This window comes from Scyliorhinus canicula, chromosome 8 (genome assembly GCF_902713615.1).
Source record: "Scyliorhinus canicula chromosome 8, sScyCan1.1, whole genome shotgun sequence".
NCBI lineage: Eukaryota > Metazoa > Chordata > Chondrichthyes > Carcharhiniformes > Scyliorhinidae > Scyliorhinus > Scyliorhinus canicula.
In genome coordinates this window covers 136,053,972-136,071,689 of record NC_052153.1, presented here as the reverse complement: position 1 = coordinate 136,071,689, position 17,718 = coordinate 136,053,972, and the positions used below count along the sequence as shown (strand labels likewise).

Sequence of the window (17,718 nt, the reverse complement as noted above, 5' to 3'; positions counted from 1 at the left end):
TTTTTTCTGACCTCAATGGCTTGGCACGGGCAGGAAATGGAAATTTATGACCAGCTGATGACCTGCAGGTGCTTATAATTGACCTGCAGTAGACTCCAGTATTCCACTTCATAGACTTTGTGTGCACTTTCTCAGAGGGACATCTGAGCAGTAGGCTTAAAGGGAACCACCTGGATAAACACAGCACCATTCCAGCCACTAAACATAATGAAAGTTCTGCCAATGCCACAGTAGCACAGTGGTTAGCACCGTTGCTTCACAGTACCATGGTCCCAGGTTCGATTCCCGCTTGGGTCACTGTCTGTGCGGAGTCTGTACGTTCTCCCCGTGTCTGCGTGGGTTTCTTCCAAGTGTTCCAGTTTCCTCCCCTAGTCCAAAGATGTGCAGGTTAGGTGGATTGACCATGTTAAATTGCCCCTAGTGTCCCAAAAGGATTAGGTGGGGTTACTGGGATAGGGTAGAGGTGTGGGCTCAGGGAGGGTGCCCTCTCCAAGGGCCGAATAGCCTCCTTCTGCACTGTCGTTTCTATGTAAACTCACTCCGTTCTCTTTATGCCACTGCCTCCCCTCTTTTTCCCACCCCCCTCCCAACAGCTTCAGTCACAGAAAAGCCACAGGAACCCTGGAGAAATGATGAAAATGCTATGGTTAGTGGAGAAGAGTAAGCAAACCTCCATTGCCATGACCATGATGCAAACTGCAGATTGCCTGCTAACAACATCAAGGGAAATCTAGGTGGGAGATCAGCAGAAAGATCCATTAGTAGACTAGCTCCTGGACACATAGTTGATCCTAGCTTAATATATAATGGTAGAGAGTGGAAAAAAATTCAAATTGGCAGGCAATGAATAGTGGAGTTCAGTAAGGATCAATGCTGGGGCCTCAGCTATTTACAATCTGTTATTTAATGACTTGAGTAAGAGACAAAGAGTGTTGTATCGAAGTTTGTTGATGATATAAAGCTGAGTGGGAAGGTAAGCTGCTCGGAGGACACAGGCAGCAAAGAGATGTAGACAAGTTGAGTGAGTGGGCAACAAGTAGCAGATAGAGTGTAGGAAAATGTGAAAAAATTCAGGGGTGGCCACGTCCCAATTCCAAAATGGACACTCGCAAGGAGTGCAGGGAAAAATGGACAACACTAGAGAAAACAAGCAGGTGCAAGATTTCCTGTGTATTAGGATTTGCAGAACCCAGACAGAACTGAAACCAATAGCCATTAACATATTAATGAGCTATCTCCGGGGACAAAAAGGAAACATTGAAACAATCGCGACCAGGACAGACTCCCCGGCGCCAGTGGGAGCTAAAACATAGGCAGGCCAACGGCCACATTGGGCCCTCCCAACGATCAGGGAACAACTCTGGTATTGGAGAAAATCAATACGAACGATTGGGACATGGTCCAATTAATTGGGACCAAGTCTGGGGTCCGCCCAGAAGGGCGCGAAACCCCTGGGGGCTATAAAGCAGAGTCCCCAAGTTCAGTTCGCTCTCTTGGAAGCTCGTGGAAGATCTCTTCACCTTCACCTTGGCTTTTGGCTCTCAGCAACGAGAGGCCCGTCAAGAACCAACCAAGTAAGTCTAAGGTCAACGCACACTATGAGATAGACGCTCCTAGCTACTATTCCGTACCAGTTCGAAGCCAGCAGTATCAGAACCGGACAACGGCCATTGTTCCTCTGACTGGGTGGGCCACTCAAAGCTAAGTATAGGCTTTTAGTAGTAGTTGTAGTTTAGCAAGTAGAGTTTATGCATGAGTAATTATTGACTGTGTGTGTAAATAAATGTGTATTGATTTCAAACTTACTAACTGGTGTATCGAGTTATTGATCAGTACTTGGCTTTGAACCCTGTGGTGGTATCAGAAAGATACCTGCCGACTCTTGAGCAAAGGTAATTAAAACAGTGCAAATTAAGGGAAAGCATAACGAGCAACAGCTTGGAGGACACAGGCAGCAAAGAGATGTAGACAAGTTGAGTGAGTGGGCAACAAGTAGCAGATAAAGTATAGGAAAATCTGAAAAAATTTACTTTGGTCGTAAGAGTAGAAAGACAGAGTATTTTCTAAAGGTGTGAAACTTCTTAAGTGCTGATGTTCAAAGAGACTTGGGTGTGCTCTTAAAAGGAGCACAGAAAGTTAGTTTTTAAAAAATATTCTGCTTTTCTACTCTTCTGACCCAAGTGCAGCAAGCAATTAAGAGACAAATGGCATGTTGGCCTTCATTGCAAGGGGATTGAAGTACAAGAATCAAGAAGTCTTGCTAGAATTTTACAGGGTTTTGGTGAGACCACATCTGGAATACTGTGGGCAGTTTTGTTCTCCACATTTAAGAAAGGATATGCCTGCATTGCAGGTGGTACAGTGAAGGTTCACTAAATTGGTCCCTGGGATGACGAGAAGCTGAGCAAATTAAGCCTAAATTCTCTGGAGTTTGGAAGACTGAGAGGTGGTCTCATTGAAACCTACAACATTCTGATGGTGCTTGATAGAGTGGGCACAGAGCAATTGTTTCCATTGGTAGGGGAATCTAAAACACGGTACCACAGGCTTAGGATAAGGGACTGGTTATTTAGGACTGAGATTAGGCAAAATGACTTCACTCAAAGGGTTGTGAATGCCCTAACCTAAAGTTATATGGATGCTACACGGTTGAATACATTAAAGCTGGGTTCGATAGATTTTTGGTGTTTCGGACTAAATGGAGTTGAAACCCACGATCATATTGAATAGTGAAGCAGGCTCTATTGACCATATGGTCTACCCCTTCACCCATTTCTTGTGTTCTTAAGACAACAACCCTGCTCTCCTCCCAATTGAGGCCAATTAAATTAGGATAAAAGCTCATTAAGAGCTTGTTGAAGGGAGGGCTGGAATTTTGAAGTGGGTGAACGGGTTACCAGAGATGTCTTATGCATATCAGCTGGAAGGACGTGAGTACGGAGTGTGGAGTCAGTCATGGCTGCCCTTCTGGCATTACTCTGAGTCCATAAGAGGGCCTATGGAACATTTGGTAAGGAGGTTCCCTTGCTGTACTCAGGGAGCAGGAAGAGAGGACACACAACATTCAGGCATTGAATAGGGTTGTCAGCCCGCTGGCACTATAAGGGCAGAAGATCAACAAGCAAGGCTGCCAATCACTACTGGATGGCCACCTGTCTGAAAGGAAGACTGCAGCTGACATTGGTGGTGTGACTATCAGATTTTGGGCCCAGTGACAATGAGGGACTTAATCCTCCAGAGGAAGGGCAGAACCCCAAGCAGCTGGGGACATGGAAGCTGAAAGGGGGCATAGACCACAAGACACAGGAACAGAATTAGGCCAGTCAGCTCCGCCATTCAATCATGGCTGATATGTTTCTCCTCTCCTCCCCATTCTCCTGCCTTCTCCCCATTACCCCTGATCCTCTTAGTAACCACAAACCTATCTGTCTCTGTCTTAAAGATACTCAGTAATTTGCCCTCCACAGCCTTTTGCGGCAATGAGTTCCATGGATTCATCACCCTCTGGCTGAAGAAATTCCTCCTCATCTCAGTCTGAGGCTGTGCCCTCCGGTTCTAGTTTCTCCTGCGAGTGAAAATATCCTCTTCACGTCCACACTATCTAGACCTCTCAGTATTCTGTAAGTTTCAATTAGATCCTTCCTCATCCTTCTAATCTCCATCAAGTACAGACGCAGAGTCCTCAACCAGTCCGCATACGACAACCCTTTATTCCAGGGATCATTCTTGTGGACCTCCTCTGCACCCTCTCCAAGGCCAGCACATACTTCCTTAAATACGGGGCCAAAAACTGCCCACAATATTCAAAATGGGGTCTGACCAGAGTCCTATACAGCCTCAGCAGAACATCTCTTATGTTCTAGCCCTCTCGAAATGAATGCTAACATTACATTTGCCTTCCTAACTGCCAACTGAACCTGCATGTCCCCAGCTGCTTGGGGTTCATCCCTTCCTCTGGAGGATTAAGTCCCTCATTGTCACTGGGCCCAAAATCTGATAGTCACACCACCAATGCCAGCTGCAGTTAAGAGAATCCTGAACTAGGACTACTCAGTCCCTTTGTGCTTCTGATTTCCGAAGCCTATTCCCATTTAGGAAATAGTCCATGCCTCTATTCTACCTACCAAAGTGTATTACCTCACACTTTCCCACATTGTATTCCATCTGCCACTTCTTTGCCCACTTTCCTAGCCTGTCCAGGTCCTTCTTCAGCATCCTTGCTTTCTCAACACTACCTGTCCCTCTACATATCTTTGTATCATCCGCAAACTTATCAACAATGCCCTCAGTTCCTTCTTCCAGATCGTTAATGTACATCGTGAATAGTTGTGGTTCCAGCTGCTGCCTCACAGCGCCAGGGACCTAGGTTCAATTCCAGCCTCGGGACTGTCTCTGGAGTTTGCACTTTCTTCCCATGTCTGTGTAGGTTTCCTCTGGGTGTTCCAGTTTCCTCCCATAGCCAAAGATGTGCAGGTTAGGTGGATTGACCATGCGAAATTTCCCCTTAGATTCCAAAATATGGACTGGGTTTATTGAGTTACGGTGATATGGTCGGGCATGGGCTTAGGTGGAGTACTCTTTCCAATGGTCGGTGCAGGCTCAATGGGCTGAATGGCTTCCTGCACTTTAGAGATTCTGTGGTTCTAACACTGACACCTGCGGAACACACTAGTCGCTGGCTGCCATCCTGAAAAAGACCCATTCATCCTCACTCTATGCCTTCAGCCAATCCTCAAGGGTGGCACGGTAGCACAGTGGTTAGCACTATTGCTTCACAGCACCGGGGACTCAGTTCGATTCCTGGCTTGGTCACTGTCTGTGCGGAGTCCGCATGTTCTCCCCGTGTCTGTGTGGGTTTCCTCCGGGTGCTCCGGTTTCCTCCCACAAGTCCCAAAAGACGTGTTTGGTGGCTGAATTGGGCATTCTGAATTCTTCCTCAGTGTACCCGAACAGGCGCCGTGATGTGACGACTGGGAGATTTTCACAGTAACATCATTGCAGTGTTAATGTAAGCCTACTTGTGACATTAATAAAGATGATTATTAATAAAGATGATTATTAATAAAGATTATTATCCATGCTAACATCTTGCCTCTAACACCATGGGCTCTTATCCTGTTGAGCAGCATTCTGTATACACCTTATCAAAGGCCTTCTGGAAATACAAATACATCATGTCCACTAGTTCTCCTTTGTCTAAATTCCTCGTTACCTCCTCAAATATTTGGACGTATGACCTCCCCTTGATGAAGCCATGCTGATTCAGGCCTATTTTACCATGTACTTCCAAGCAATCCGCAATCTCATCTTAATAATAGACTCTAAAATCTTACTAACGTCCAAAGTCAGGCTAACCGGCCTATAATTTCCCATGTTCTTCTTCCGTCCCTTCTGAAACAGGGATGTTACATTAGCAATTTTCCAGTCCCCTGGGACCCTCCCTGCTTCCAGTGATTACTGAAAGATCACAATCAATGCCTCCAAAACCACCTCGGCTATCTCCTTCAGAACTCTGGGGAGGAGTCCATTCGATCCTGGTGATTTATCCAAATTCAGACTTTTCAGTTTCCCCAGCAACTTCTCCTTAATGATGGCCACTACACTCACCTCGGCCCCTTTACTCTCTGCAACTTCTGGTATGTCACTGGTGTCTTCCACCGTGAAGACTGATGCAAAGTACCTATTTTGTTCCTCTGCCATTTCTTTGTTCACCATTACTACTTCTCCAGCCTCATTTTCCAGTGGCCCAATGTCCATTCTTGCCTCTCTCTTATCTTATCGAAAATAACAATGCAATCTTCTTTTATGTTACTAGCTAGTGTATACTCATTTTTCATCTTCTTCCCCCACCTTATTGCTTTTTTAGTTGTCCTCTGCTTGCCTTTAAAGGCTTTCCAATCTTCTGGCTTCTCACTAATTCTCACCACCTTGTATGCTTTTTCTTTTGCTTTTATGCTGTCCTTGACTTCCCTTGTCAGAAATGGTTGCCTTGATCTCCTCCTTGGGATGAATTTCTGTTGTGCCTCCTGAGGAACCCTTAAAAACTAATGCCAGTGCTGTTCCACTGTCTTCCCTGCTATGCTCCACTTTCAATAAACCTGGCCTGATCCTCCTTCATTACTTTGTAGTTTCCTGTACTCAATTGTAAAACTGTTTTATCTGATTCCAGCCTCTCCCTCTCAAACTGAAGGGTAAATTCTATCATATGAAAAAATGAAAATCACTTATTGTCACAAGTAGGCTTCAAATGAAGTTACTGTGAAAAGCCCCTAGTCGCCACATTCCGGCGCCTGTTCGGGGAGGCTGGTACGGGAAATGAACTGTGCTGCTGGCCTGCCTTGGTCTGCTTTCAAAGCCAGCAATTTAGCCCTGTGCTAAACCAGCCCCTAATTATTATGGTCACTGCTTCATCAGGGTTCCTTCACCTTAAGTTCCCTAATCAAGTCTGACTCATTACACATCACCAAATCCAAAATTGCCTGTTCCTTCATGGGCTGTACAAACTGTTCCAAAAAGCCATCTCATAGACATCGATGAATTCCTTTTCTTGAGATCCGCTACCAACCAGATTTTCCCAGTCCACTGCATATTGAAGTCCACCATGGTTATTGAAATATTTGCCTTTTTTCTATGCATTTTCTACCTCCTGATTTATTTTCTGCCCACATACTTGTAATGATATGTACATGGGCAAGCTAGTAAAGTGTTAATTATTACATATCTGTGTAATTCAAACACTAGAGGGCACCACCATTTCTCTGTATATAAATCAGCCTCAGGGAATGCTGGGTAGTTAGTGAAGGAGAAAGCAGCACGAGGAGAGTATTAGATTAGAGAGAGTTAACACGAGGATATTATTAATGACTATTAGATTGTTGATTCCTGCTAGACAGATTCAATATTACTTTATTATCAACTATAGCTCAGTAGCATGTGCGAACTTCATTTAATTAATCATTACACAATAAATTAGTTTCATTTCAATCAATGATTGGTGGATTCTTTGTCATCAACTCGACTGACCACTCTGGAACAAAAGACAAAGAACACGACATATTACCACTAAGGGTAATATAACAATGCTGATTACTGCTAGAGGGCATGTACATAACTCCCATCAGGGTCTTTTTCCCTTTGCGTTTTCTCAACTCTGCCCACACAGGTTCTGTGCCTTCTGATTGTATATTGTTTCTTGCTACCAATTTAATTTCATTCCTTACTAACTACGCAACCCCGTTCCCTCCACCCATCTGTCCGAAGTCAGATCAACCTTCCTCCGAAGTCAGATCGGCATTCCTGAAAGTGATCCCTCGGAAGGCAACGGGTCTGGACGGAGTACCTGGTCGTGCACTCAGAGCCTGCGCAGACCAGCTGGCAGATGTGTTCGCGGACATCTTCAACCTGTCTCGACTCCACTCCAATGAACCCACCTGCTTCAAGAAAACTACCATCATCCCAGTGCCATAGAAGAACCAGGCAACATGCCTCAATGACTGCCGTCCTGTGGCCCTGACATCAATCATAATGAAGTGCTTCGAGAGGTTGGCCATGAAGCACATCAACTCCATACTCCTACGATGCCTAGATCAACTGCAACTCGCATACCGAAGCAACCAGTCCACAGCAGACCCTATCTCCCTGTCCCTACAATCATCCCTGGAGCAACTCGACAACAAGGACTCCAACATCAGACTCCTATTTATTAACTACAGCTCCACCTTCAACATAACCCCAGCCAAGCTCATATCAAAGCTGCAAAACTTGGACTTGGCTCCTCACTCTGCAACTGGATCCTCGACTTTCTGATCCACAGACCACAATCAGTAAGGATAAACAACAGCACCTCCTCCACGATAGTCCTCAATCCCAGCAAGGCTGCGTACTTAGCCCCCTACTATACTCCCAATACACCCATGACTGGGTGGCAAAATTTGGTTCCAACTCCATCTACAAGTTTGCTGATGACATGACCATAGTGGGCCGGATCTCAAATAACGACGAGTCAGAGTACAGGAGGCGTTAAGAACCTAGTGGAGTGGTATAACGACAACAATCTATCCCTCAATGCCAGCAAAACGAAAGAACTGGTCATTGACTTCAAGAAGCAAAGTACTGTACCCTCACCTGTCTGCATCAACGGGGCTGAGGTGGAGATGGTTGACAGCTTCAAATTCCTAGGTGTGCACATCACCACAAATCTGTCCTGATCCACCCACGTTGACGCTCCCACCAAGAAAGTACAACAGTGCCTTTACTTCCTCAGGAAACTAAGGAAATTCGGCATGTCCACACTGACTCTTACCAACTTTTACAGATGCACAATAGAAAGCATCCTAACTGGCTGCATCACAGCCTGGTATGGCAACTGCTCGGCCCAAGAACGCCAGAAACTTCAGAAAGTCGTGAACACAGCCCAGTCCATCACACAAACCCACCTTCCATCCATTGACTCTATCTACACATCCCGGTGCCTTGGGAAAGCAGGCAGCATATTCAAAGACCCCTCCCACCCGGCTTACTCACTCTTCCAACTTCTTCCATCGGATGGTAGATCCAAAAGTCTGAGAACACGCACAAACAGATTCAAAAACAGCTTCTTCCCCGCTGTTATCAGACTCCTAAACGACCCTCTTATGGACTGATCTGATTAATAATACACTCCTATATGCTTCACCCAATGCCAATGTCTATGTTTTTACATTGTGTACCTTCTATTGCCCTATTATGTATTTTCTTTTCTTTCACGCACTAAATGATCTGTCTGAGCTGCTCGCAGAAAAATACTTTTCACTGTACCTCGGTACACGTGACAATAAATAAATTCAATCCAATCCAATCTGCCTGTCCTTTCAATAGGACACATATACTTGGATGAAACAATCCCAGCCCTGATCCTCTTTCAGCCATGTTTTTGTGGTGCTCACAACATCATAACTGCAAATTTCAACGTGCGCAACAATCTCATTTACCTTGTTTTGTGAACTGCGTGCATTTAGGTCCAACACCCTCAGTCCTGGACTGACCGCCCCCCCCCCCCTTCTCATTGTTGGTCCTTTTTTTTTGCTGTGCCTGAAGTTCTATTCCTGCTGCGTTCTGCTCTCCCTGGTCTGTTACATGCTCTGGAAATTTTACTAATCTCTCTTGAGCCCTCAGCCTCTTTAACTAGTTTTAAATCCTCACCACTAAGTTGCACTCCCACCTTTCTCCTTTGATCTTCTAATTTTCCATGCACTGAACCTCCCATGAATACAAGGAAGGTCAAACCTTCAGCAAAGATGGAGCTATCCGGAGATGACGAGATCCAGTTCCACAGGAAATTGCGACTTTCCAGGCAGATGGCCACAGAGCTCTGTTACCTCATCACCGAAGACCTCAACACCTCACTGTGTGGACCACCATATCCTGCCATTGACCAAGAAAGTCACTGTTGCTTTGAACTTTTTTACTTCTGGCTCCCTCCAAAGTTCAGCTGCAGACCTTGGTGGCATTCGGCAAGCAGTTGCACATCTCTACACCTTGCCGGTCACTCATGCCCTTTTTGCCAGACCTGGAGAATACATTCATTTCACGACGGGTACAACCTCACAGGCACAGGAGGAATTGGGTTTTACTGCCACTGCAGGATTTCCCCATGCGCTGGGTATCAAGTGTAGCCATCTCAGACTACTCTCCAATGAGACGGCAGCAATAAAACAGGTCAATGTCATAGTGTTTCCAGTTCAAATCCAGAAAAACAGCAAATAGCGACTGTAAGAGCACACCCCAGTGAACCACTTAGTGCTCCACCTGATGCAGCGGCCCCTTCTTGCCACTCTCCAGGAAGAAGACCACCCATCTCTCCCTCATGGTTTTCAACAATAGATCCTGTTGGCACCAGTGCAGCGAAAGGCTACTCTGTGCCACACCACTGGCTTCTCTCCTCTCTCTGACAATGTGGAAGGCTTTGGCACAAACCACAGATCTCTGCATCAGGGCAGTTAGCAGTCTCGGTGATGTTAGCCCAGGGGAGTCTAAATCAGTTCCTGACTTTGTAAGACCCTCCTGTGTTCCCATGGTCCTCGGGCTCTAACTAGACAGGAAACTCATCTCCAAATCATTAAAACCCCTCTCCCACCAGAGGGACATAGATCCAGCTCCAGGAGTCAATATAGGTCAGCAAGGATGGAGTGATGGGTCAAAAGGATGGTCTGCGAAAGGATACTGACAGAATACATTTAGATGTGTAATAGTTTTTGCAGGGTAGAGGATGGACAGCTGGCTAGGAAATCATTGGAATAAGTGAGTCTGAGCTTGCAAGGACGTGGGTGAACAGCCCAGCAGCTGATGAGCTGTGTCACGGTGGAGGTGGGTGATATGGAGGTGGAAGCTGGCAGTCTTTATGATGGAGGGGACCCGAGATTTGGAATTCAGCCCAGAGTTGAGCAGGATTCTGAGGTTGTGAACAGCCTGGTTTGGCCTGAGACAGTGGCTGGGCAGGGTGGGGGGGGGGGGGGGGGGGGGGGGGGGGGGGTTGTCAGTGGCTGGGGATAATTAGTTTGTGGCAGGCATTGATCACAATAACCTTGATCTTTAGCTGGAGGAAATTGCAGCTCAGCCAAGATAATTAGTTATTTTACTGCCATTAAACTGAATATTCAACTGAATTTGAAATGACTGCAATGTAGCATTCAAGGGAATCATGTCATCTCTTTTAGCAAAAACATTAAAGGAACAGTAAGTTTGTAATTTTTTTGTATCTTTCAATACGCTGTTGTCGTGTACTGTTCCAACTGACTTGGCGATTTCGTCAGACTTCTGTTTAAATATAAATATTCAAAAGTTGAATGAAAACTAACAGTACGTGCGGTATTCCAAGTGAATCCTTGTTTTTAAATCAGGCTTGAGATTTTGATCAGATGTCCGCAATCTGAAATTCTGTCCTTTCTCTCTCCCCCCCCCCCCCCTCTTCCCAACAGTTCGCCCAATCACAGGAGACTGTAAGTTTGAGTGTTGAAACTGTCTGTCGTTTCACCAGAGAGAATTTTATTTTAGCGATTCCTGTTATAACTGATGCTAACTGCCCATGGGAGGTGTGGGCAGACAATGGGGGTGGGAGTGGTGGGCAGTGGGGCGATGCAGAGTGCCTGGTAGATTTTCCTTGCATCTACCTATGTTATTGTTGTTTCTTGAAGCAAGAAATGGTGCTAATAGTCCTGACAGAGCTTCATTAGGGTAATGTAGTAGCCTCCCAGACTCTCTCTATTCTGCCTCAACTGAAAGACCAGAAAGCTGCAGCTCCTTCCAGCTTTACAGCAGTTTTATCCCTTTAAACTGCCGCCACCTCTTGCAGTGCTTCAGCGATGGTCCTTCCAGCGACTGATAGTTTCTACAGCGCGGGATCATTTCCCGTACTGGCTGAGATTATTCATGAAAGCCCCACCTTCTCAACCTTATCCCATGGCTGAGGTGTGGTGATCCTCAGATTAAATCACCACCTCAAAGGGGAAAGCAGCCTGTGGACATCTGGGACTATGGTGACTTTACTTACATTACTTTCTGTTACAATTCCAGACCAGACCCCAAAAGTGGCTAGGATACTGGACTGAAACCCCCATATTTTAGTATATTTTGTAAGATTGTGTGGAAAGAATATTCGCTCCAGCAGTGATTGCACAGAATAAAAAAGGGATTTGGTATTTTTAAAACAAAATGTTATTATTAAGTGTTAAAATCTTTCATCTTATACCTGAAAATAGCTTACAATTACCTCTTAAACAATATTACTAAATACAGTAAATACACTGCCCCAATGTACTATCTCTATTCCCAATTAAACAACAAGAAAGAAAAACATGCAGTTCTCAATCCATCCTAAATTCCAACGGCACCAATTGCTTTCCAGAACAGATTTGGCTCCTGTTAGAACCCTGCAGACACTGGCTGGATGTCTTCAAAAAGCTGTTTCAGCTAGATTGTTTCAGTTTCCTTTTGCCTCAGACAACTCTGTACTGCTTTAAATACAATTAATTTTTTTTAAACTATCTCATTGTGAGAGCAATGTGGACTCAATGTAAGCCAGATCCGAACTCAACTCAAAAACCTTCTCAAAATGTCTGAATGCCTTAGCTCCACACAGCAATGACGTTGGGCATGATGCTCCAGAAACATTTCTAAGTATGGTCACTGGTGGGAAATGCCGTGAGCCTCCCGGTGCTCGGCCCAGCGAGGCCAACAATGCTGTTCAATGTTAATTGGTCCACTTTACGAAGCCCCACAGGCTTCTCGCCATAAACAAAAGCTTGCCAGCCGATTTGCCAGCACCGCACTCGCCAGCCTCCTGCTAACAAGGTCGAGCAGCACTTAAGCAGCACTTGCTCAGCCAACATCAGTCAACTCGCAACAATCACGCTCAGGAGACCGGCTCCAAGATTCGGGTATGCAGACCTGGGGAGGCTTCTAGATGCAGTAGAGGCCAGGAGAGATGTCCTGTTTCATCGATGGTCCCGGAGGGTCAACCACAGGTCAGCCAGTACTGCCTGGGACGAGGCAGTGGCAGCTTAAGCTCAGGGAGTGTGACCAGGAGGAATGGCCTCCTGTGCCGGAAAAAGGTCAATGCCCTACACCTGACAGCATGAGGGAGAAGACACAAATGTGTCTTCCCACCCCAAAACCTTTCCGCCCCCAACGCGCATCCACCCCTCCCCAACTCTCCATGCAACCGTCCTTTCACCCCCCTCAAAAACCTTCTCAAAATATCTGAATGTCTTTGCTCCACACAGCAATGACGTCGGGCATGATGCTCCACCCCGCCCAACCCTTCCTTCACTTCCTCCTCCCATCACTGTACATATGGCTAACAATGCCTTCTCTGTGACTCCTCAGGAAAAGCGCTCCTAAAATCGCCGGGAGAGGGCCCTAACTGGCGGAGGGGTGCCGGACGTAAGAATCCTCACCTCCTTTGAGGAGCGGGCCCTGGAGGTGACTGGGGTGGCCGAGGACAGGGCGGTCACCCACACAGAGGTTGGCAGATGCCGCAGAGGTGAGGAACCGCCGAGCTCCACTAAGAGGACCTGTCAAAAGTGAGTTGTTATTGCCATGTTGACTAACCAATCCCCCCCACTGACCATATGTCCATTCTCCCACAGGTCCTCCAACGGATGGTACAGGCTCATCCCAAGTGGTCACCCATCCAGCCTCCCAGGAGACCACCTCGGAGGGGAGCTCCAAGGAAGACACGACCGAGGCATCACAGCTTCATCCCCACCCGCCACCAGTGCAGATACACTATTCTCGGTGGGAAACGTTAATGGTCTGGCTTCTAGGCGCAATCTGATGACCACCACTCAGCTGCTAATGTACATCAGATGTGTGGTGATATGTCTGTGAATAAAATTGTATGCAGATAGAAATGCGATCTCCAACCAGCTGGTGACATCAGACCTTGGTCACGTGATGTGGCAGACTCATGAAAATGAAATGAAATGAAATGAAAATCGCTTATTGTCACGAGTAGGCTTCAATTAAGTTACTGTGAAAATCGCCTAGTCGCCACATTCCGGCGCCTGTCCGGGGAGGCTAGTACGGGAATCGAACCATGCTGCTGGCCTGCTTGGTCTGCTTTAAAAGCCAGCGATTTAGCCGAGTGAGCTAAACCAGCCCCTCATCAGCTGGTAGTAAGGCGAATACATGGACAGTCACACATCAGGTCGTTCCAGAGCAATCTAGTTTGTATGGCATTCTGCATATTATCCTTCCACATGTTAAATAATAAATCATCATTCTAAGTAATTCATCAACAGTTTTGTGAGCATCATTTCTACAGAAAAGGTCACAGAGCACAAGATGGAGGCAGGAACCCCACAGACGAGTCAACAATCGGAGGTCTGCTGGATCCCAGGACCCAGCTGGGTCCCAGCCTGATGCTGAGACTGTGGAAGAGGTATACCTGGAGCTGATGGAGACATTTGTGTGCAATCAGGTCATTCGGAGGGAGATGGCAGTGACACTTCAGTAGATTCATAGCCGACTGGAGGGGTCCCAGAGGCTACAGGTGCAGGAAACGTTGCCGGCAATGCGTGGCACTGAGGCCAGCACCGCAAGTGTGGTAACCGCAGGTTAGCGTGTGCCGCTTGACGTCGGCGCCATTAGTGAATGTGTCCAACACGTTGCGCAGTCGGTGACAGCCTCGGCTGAGGGTCTCGGCAGAATGTTCGACTCGCTGGGGGATGTTATCCAGTACCAGGATAACCTTGATAAGGTGCTGTGGGATATGTCTCGCTCTCAGATGGTGATGGCTGAGATGCTGCGGAGCTTGTCCCAGTCGCAGGTGGGCATTGCCGAAGCATTGGAGAGCATGACCCAGTCGCTGAGGAGCATCGCTGAGGGCATCGACACAATGGTGCAGACCAGGGCTGACCGGGGCAGTCGGGACTCTAACCAGCTGCCCCTCAGTCCCATGATGAACCCCAGGGCCCAATGGACACCGTTCAGGAGGAGGGGATGCTGAGTGTCAGCCCGGACCCGTCCCATGAAGTGGCAACGGTGGCCATCAGCTCCTCCGAGTTCCACCCCTCTGATCAGGCAGCGTCTCATAGTCAACACCAAGGACAGGGTGGCACGGCTGTGGATGTGCTGGCGACAACTGAGCCAAGGTCCTCCGACCCTAGAGGATGCCTGCCAAGGTCATCGAAGGCCCCAGGAAGGGGCAAGCAGCTGACTGCCTCCACCTTTGATGTTTATCCTGGGGACTCACCGAGATGGAACGCAGAGCTAGGAAGGAAAAGCACGTCGAGGATCAATAAGGGCACTGGGGGAGGGGTGGTAGGTAGAGGGTGAAGGCGGTGGGGGAGGGGTTGGCACCATTGGGAGAGTGGGGAATTGTAAAACACCCTTGACCACAACCAGTATGACGCCTCTGTCACTTTCTTCCGCAATTCACAATATGGTCCTGGAGCTGTGTCCCATCCCCTGGGTGTTTGGATGTTGGCTGCTGTGTGCGTGGTGTTGCTTCCCGCTGTGTTTAAGCACAGTGTCCGTCCATCAAGGTGGGATTCGGGATGCCTGGCAATGACACCCACATGCTACATGGCCCGCCCACCCACAGGAATCCACTTTGGTTGTGTGAAGTGCTCACTTAATCACGAGTGACAATTCCCTATTAGCAATAGCCTTCAGCTGCATTGCCAGAGGCCTTGGCAGTCGGTGGGGGTTATGGATGGTCGGTGGGGGTTATCAGTGGTCAGTGGGGCAGACTGGCAGGGGCCAGTGTTGCCCCCGGAATAGATACACATGGACCAGGGGTTGGCAATCTGATGCCATGCGCGGTGCCCCCCAACCTATCCCCCCTCTCCCCTCCCATGATGGCCCACCCCTCCACAGGGTGTTCCCCCCCCCCACCCAGCCGAGGGTTCCCCACCCTCTGCCGAGCACTGGGGTGGCAAGCCAAGCGCCCCTGAGCTATTTGCCTGTGAACAAAGATGGTTACTCACCTCCTCAACTCCGCACAGAAGCCCTTCTGCCAGGTTCACCTTTTTCAAAAGGAGTACTAATCGGCAACAGCGTGACCACTTGCTGGGGAGGCCGATGAATGAAGGGAGGCTATTGGATATGGGGTGGCTCCCGTTAATTGTATGGAAATAAGCCTTAAGTGGTGATAATTTGTTTCTCACCACAATCTGGCGATATCCTGATTTTGCCTACAGGAGCAGGCCGGTTGCAACGCAAACTGTTTGGCGCCTGGCGCAGTTCCCATTTTTGGCCCCTCCCGCAATTCATCAGCCTCGGTGTGCCCGAGTGAGAGCTCAACGAGGCTGGAGAATCGCTCCCATCGTATCCCAAGCTGAAAACACGCTAATTCCCAGGAACTCCCTCTAGTCAAGCAACAGCGCCTTAGCCCAGACTTTTAGAATAGTCAATTTCACCTCTGGGTCCTAAGAGCTTTCTGGTCTTGCAAAACAAGATTCTTTTAGAAGCATGACTACTGCAGTCCAACACAGTACAACCCAGACTTTTAACCCTTAAATTGTCAAATGTTTATAATCCAATATATCTAAAATCCTGCAATCATCACATTCCAGGAGCCAATGCAGGTTTTTTATTTTGCTGAAATTGTTATTTCCTGGAAGAGCCTATCCTGAACAAAGAACAATACAGCACAGGAACAGGCCCTTTGGCCCTCCAAACCTGTGCCGGTCATGAACCAACCTTTGCCAAAACTCTCAGCACTTCCTTGTGCTGGATCCCTCTGTACCCATTTTATCCATGTGTTTCTCAAGATGCCTTTTGAACGCCGTTAATGTATCTGCTTTCATAACCTTTCCTGGCGACGCGCCCCAGTCACTCTGCGTAAAAAATCTGCCTCGCACATTTCCTCTGAACGTTGCCTCACGGACCTTAAACCTATGCCTCTGGTGACTGATCCCTCCACCTTGGGAAAGAGTGCCTGCCATCCACTTTATCCATGCCCCTCATAATCTTGTAGATCTCTATCAGGTCACCTCTCAACCTCCGTCTTTTTAATGAAAACAGTCTGAGTCTATTCAGTCTCTCCAAATAGCTAACACCCTCCAGACCAGGCAACATCCTGTTAAACCTCCTCTGCACCCTCTCCAAAGCCTCCAGATCCTTCTTGTAGTACGGCGACCAGAATTGCACACAATATTCCAAGTGCGGCCTTACCAAGGTTCTATACAACTGTAGCATGACTTGCCCATTTTTATACTCGCTGCCCCGTCCAACGAAGGCAAGCATTCTGTATGCTTTCTTGACTACCTTGTCTACTTGTGTTGCTACTTTCAAAGATCTGTGGACCTGCACGGCCAGATCTCTCTCGTTTTCTATATTCCAAAGAGTTTTGCCATTTACGGTATACCTCCCCTCTATGTTAGATCTACCAAAATGAATCACCTCACATTTGTCCAGAATAAACTCCATTTTCCATTTCTCTGCCCAAGTCTCCAACCTATCTATGTCCTGCCCTGCTGTATCCTCTGACAATCCTCAACACTATCTGCCACTCCACCAACCTTGGTGTCATCCACGAACTTACTAATAAGACCAGCTATGTTTTCCTCCAAATCGTTTATGTATACTACAAACAACAGAGGCCCCAGCACAGATCCCTGTGGAACCACCACTAGTCGCAATTTTCCATTGAGCAATTTCCTCCCTTGCTCGCTCAGTATTCTGGGGTAAATCCCATCTGGCCTAGGAGACTTATCTGCCTCAATATCTACCTCCTCTTTTTCGATGTTAACATGATCCAGACTGTTCACACACCCTTCCCAAGAATCATCTTCCTCAAAGTCTCCTCCTTTGGTGAACACTGATGCAAAGCACTTATTTAATACCTTGCCCATTTCACCTGGCTCATAGATTCTCCCCACTGTCCTTAAGTGGTCCAATTCTTTCCCTGGCCACCCTCTTGCTTTTTACATGTGAATAAGAAGCTTTGTGATTCACCTTAATCCTACTTGCCAAGGACATTTCATGACCCCTTCTAGCCCTCCTATTTTCCCACTTAAGTACCTTCCTACTTCCTTTATACTCCTCAAGGGTTTTGACTGTCCCCACCTTTCTAGACCATACAAAAGTCTCCTTTTTCTTTTTGACGAGGTTCACAATATTCCTCGTTATCCAAGGCTCCCTAAACTTCCCATACCTGTCCTTTGTTCTCTCAGGAACATGACTTTCCTGAATCCTAATCAACTGTCGCTTGAAAGTGGATCTGATCTCTGAACC

The 17,718-nt window shown here is 47.3% G+C and overlaps 1 protein-coding gene across 7 annotated transcripts in view; it reads left to right on the top strand.

Annotated features, from left to right (window-relative positions):
• Positions 1 to 17,718, top strand: part of adgrv1 (adhesion G protein-coupled receptor V1) — an 838,553-nt gene that overhangs the window by 622,989 nt on the left and 197,846 nt on the right. Inside the window, exons 86-87 of one of the 7 annotated variants that reach the window (XR_005461637.1) lie at positions 12,862 to 13,018; positions 13,125 to 14,775. The exons of the other annotated variants lie outside the window; for them this stretch is intronic. The gene's annotated coding sequence lies outside the window, so the exon portion shown is untranslated. Of the gene's footprint in view, positions 1 to 12,861; positions 13,019 to 13,124; positions 14,776 to 17,718 lie in introns of those variants that run through there. 7 annotated transcript variants of the gene reach the window in all.